This window comes from Mus caroli, chromosome 3 (genome assembly GCF_900094665.2).
Source record: "Mus caroli chromosome 3, CAROLI_EIJ_v1.1, whole genome shotgun sequence".
In the NCBI taxonomy this organism is placed as follows: domain Eukaryota; kingdom Metazoa; phylum Chordata; class Mammalia; order Rodentia; family Muridae; genus Mus; species Mus caroli.
In genome coordinates, this window is record NC_034572.1 from 14743640 (window position 1) to 14748081 (window position 4442).

Here is a 4442-nt window from a genome sequence, read left to right on the forward strand (position 1 = left end):
AAAAAAAAAAAAAAGAATTGCCTATAGGCATGCCTGTGGGTGGTTATTTCGATTGTTAACTGATGTAGGGTGGTCTGGCTCACTGCAGGCAGCACCATCCCCTTGGTGGTTGGTGCTAGGATATATAAAAAGCTAAAATACATACAAATAACCTTATACAGACTGAGCAGATTCCACTTACATATTTAGAAATGTATATAAATATACAAATGTAGCAAGAAAGAACAGATTTAAGAAAAATTTATGTCTTAATATATAACACAATTATTAACCTGGCTGGGAGGAGATTCCCCAGGAATCACCATAGGTGCTTGAGAGTGTGAGGTACTTGGGAGTGTGATGGTTTGAATGAAAATGACACCCCCCAGGCTCATAAAAATGGCACTATTAGGTGTTGGCTTGTTGGAGAAAGGGTGTCACTGTGAGATGGGCTTTGTGGTTTCAGAAGCCTAAGCAAGCTGGACTCAATGTCTCTCTCTCTTCCTGTTGCCTGCTGATTCAGATGCAGAACTCTCAGCTACCTCTCCAGTATCATGTCTGCCTGCATGATACCATGCTTCCTATCATAACCATAATGAACTAAACCTCTGAACTGTGAGCCAACCTCAACTAAATGTTTCCCAATATAAGAGTGGCCAACATCTCTTCATAGCAATAAAACTGTAAGACCGGAATCTTAGTTGACAGTGACCAAATCCTAGCTAAAACATGCTCAGAGGAGTGGGGTATGTGTAAATATGTGTATTGGTATTTATTGGTTCAATCTAGAACAAGGTTGAATGGTCTAGTGTTGGGGATAAGAGCTGCATGTAGACCTGGTAATATCTAGAGCCAGAGGGGTGGGATCCACAGTGCCTCCTTCCACCTCCTGTGGGCACTGCTCTGTTCATAAGTTCAGACCATTTCAGAGAAGCCAGCAAAATACAATTTGTCCACTCTATCTATAGCCCACACGGAGTCATTGTCCTGTGTAAAATAATCTAGGGATGAATGCTAATTTGTCTGGATTGGGTCAGGTACCAACTTTTCATTTTATCAGGTGAAACTTGAGACTGAAGCAGGTCTTGGAGGAAAGCTTTGTTACAATGGAGACATATGTATGCCTCAGAAAAAAGAGAATCTAATTGCTAATAGGAAGATTACCAGTTATAAAGATTTCTGGACACAATGACTAAAGTGTAATAATAATAGGTCTAGTTGACTTTTAATTCTAGATTCTAGGATCTGGATGGCCATATTTATCCATTAACCAATTATCTAACTCGGCAAGGTGCTATATATTTATTACGTGCAACATGATGTTTTGAATTGTGCATACATAGTAGAATGTCTAAATCAAGGTAATTAACATATGCATTGCTTCATGCTTATCTTAATTTTTGTGCTGAGATCACCCAAATTCTACTGGGCAACTCATATTCCATGGGTACCATGCTGTATGTTGTGGTGGACAGTCAGGATTTCTTCAGTGTTTTGTTTTTGTTTGTCTGTTTGTTTTTTGTATAAGACTCTATAAACTGTGCCCCTTTGGCATCCAAGGACTCCACTTTGAAGGGAGAAGGAAATGTACCAGGATACATGGCAAACCCTTGCCCCTGTATAGTCTTATTCTTAGGTAGGCTGCTTTTGAGCTCAGATCCTTTGGGAGGCACTAAGAGTTTTGCAGAATCATGTCACATTTCCTCAGACAATGGTGGTGCGTGCCTTTAATTCCAGCCCTTGGGATTCAGAGGCAGGCGGATTTCTGAGTTTGAGGCCAGCCTGGTCTACAGAGTGAGTTCCAGGACAGCCAGGGCTATACAGAAAAACCCTGTATTGAAAAACAAATAAACAAAACAACAACAAAAGAAGGTGAAGGTTCACAAAAACATTTTGAACTTATGTTGTTGTTTTTATTGAATTCCTTAGGACCACCAGCTGTCACTATACCTTGCTGAAGCGTAAGATCACTTCCAGTAACTAGACGACAATCGGTAGCTTTTGCCTTTATCTGAGGTGGTCCAGCGTGAACCCTGTCAGCGGAGAGCTGGGAGTTGGGCTCCAACTGTGCCTGCCTGCCACTGCCATATGTAATGTTCTTTGATGCCTGTCTCAGTTTTGCACTGCTTCAGCAACTTGGCCTGACTAAGGCAGCAAGAGAATGAAGACCAGGCAGACTCATGCACCCAGAAAAGCTGGGATTGGGTGTGCTGCACTCTGTGATGGAGAAACCCCAGAACCCCAGAAGCTTAGCATGTTTACTCTATACAGCTGAACAGAGAGGCAGCATTACTTAACACGGCCAAACAAGGAAACACAGATCAACAAGGAAGCAGGGTTTATTGCCTATAGCTGAACAAGGAGGCAGGTTACTCTCACAGGTGCTGTCTCTTTGGGGAGCAGTCTTCAGGTTGTAAACATCTAGGAGGAGCCAGGTCAGTGGACATTTTCTTCACACACTATCAACAGACACAGACCAAAAGGAAGCATTTTCCATCCTCCTGAGCCTCACCAGGAGCTGAAAGGTTTTGGCATTCTCATGGGTTTGAGGTTAGGGGTCCTTGACATGGTTAGCCTATGTCAGTATCAAACAGCACACATAGTCACCCAGAGCATCACACACCCAAGGCTTCCTCAACTCCTCACAGTTGCCACCATTGTCACTGGGGATTCTTTTTTCCCTCTCTTTCTTTTTAAAGATTTATTTATTATATTTATATGAGTACAGTGCCGCTGTTTTTAAACATATCAGAAGAGGACATCGGATCCGGATGGTTGTGAGCCACCATGTGGCTGCTGGGAATTGAACTCAGAACCTTTGGAAAAGAAGTCAGTGCTCTTAACTGCTGAGCCATCTCTCTCTCCAGCCCCGTCACTGGGGATTCTTTAGACTGTCTGAAAAGTCCTGAAATGGTCCTAGTATATGAATTCATTCATTGGTTCACTGGTGTGTGTGTGTGTGTGTGTGTGTGTGTGTGTGTGTGTATGTGTACATTAAAGAGATAAATTTTCATCTTTCATTTGGCAAGGTCATATTTTTATTATGTTTTTTCTGATTCTCTATAATGTTTTTTAGTTAGTGTTTACTTAGTATACTTATTAGGGAGTTTCATTATGTCATTTCCTTGCATACATATCACTCTCTGTACTTTGTTTATGTTTGCTATTACTTCCCTCAGACCTTTCTCTTCTTGCTATTTTCTTTCTTCTAAACAGTGCCTCACCTACTTTCATGCCATATAAATGTATGGGTAAATAATTAAACATAGATTCCGTTTGAAAGAAAAATTTGAAACATTTTCTTCCCCCCCCCCATCCTTGTTTTTTCTCCTCCCTTTAGACTGATTCCCCTCCATCATAGGTCCATCCATCTATAGTCACACCTTGATTGAGCAAGCAGTTGAACATAGGCAATCATCATCTCTGTGCATGTAGCTTATTTTGCTGAAGCAGGATAGCCTCCAGTTCTATCCGTTCCCCTGCACATGACATTTCCATTCTTTTTTATGACTGAAGGAAACAGCATATGTATGTACCATGTTTTCTTTATCCATTCATCTGCTGAGGAACATCTAGGTTCCAGCTCTTAGCTGCTATAGACAGTGCCATAAAAAAGCCATGTATTTCCACGCTTAGATTCCTGTGGGTATGTATCCAGGTATGATGTAACTGGATCATATAGAACTCCTGTTTTTAGTGTTTTGAGGAAATTCGATATTGCCTTCCATAGTGGCTGTATCACTTTATAGACCCATTATCCCCTAAGGGCCCCCTCTTTTCCTATAATCTAGTCAACATCTTTTTTTCTTGTCATTGGCCTCTTGATGATACATATTTTGAATAGGGTGCTTAGTGTAGTTTTAGTTTTGACTTCTGTCTTAGGGTTTTACTGCTGTGAACAGACACCATGACCAAGGCAACACTTCTAAAGGACATTTAATTTCGGCTGGCTTATGGGTTCAAAGGTTCAGTCCATTATCATCAAGGTGAGAAGAACGGCAGTGCATAGGCAGACATGGTGCTGGAGAAGGAGTTGAGAGTTCTGCTGAAGGTAGCTAAGAGAAGACTGGTTTCCAAGCATCGAGGTAGAGGTTTTCTTTTCTTTCTTTCTTTCTTTCTTTCTTTCTTTCTTTCTTTCTTTCTTTCTTTCTTTTTTTAATTTAATTTAATTTTTTTAATTATTTTTTTTAATTAGGTATTTTCTTCATTTACATTTCAAATGCTATCCCAAAAGTCCCCCAAACTGCCACCACTCCCCTACCCACCCATTCCCACTTCTTGGCCCTGGCATTCCCCCATACTGAGGCATATAAAGTTTGCAAGACCAAGGAGCCTCTCTTCCCAATGATGGCTGACTAGGCCATCTTCTGATACATATGCAGCTAGAGACATGAGCTCCAGAGGTACTGGTTAGTTCATATTGTTGTTCCACCTATAGGGTTGCCGACCCCTTTAGCTCCTTG

General features: G+C 41.2%; 1 protein-coding gene across 5 annotated transcripts in view; it reads left to right on the plus strand.

The window, feature by feature from the left end:
• The window catches only part of Dnajc5b (DnaJ heat shock protein family (Hsp40) member C5 beta), a 99416-nt gene that overhangs the window by 29741 nt on the left and 65233 nt on the right, over positions 1–4442 (plus strand). The window contains exon 1 of one of the 5 annotated variants that reach the window (XM_021158369.2): positions 2048–2069. The exons of the other annotated variants lie outside the window; for them this stretch is intronic. The gene's annotated coding sequence lies outside the window, so the exon portion shown is untranslated. Of the gene's footprint in view, positions 1–2047; positions 2070–4442 lie in introns of those variants that run through there. 5 annotated transcript variants of the gene reach the window in all.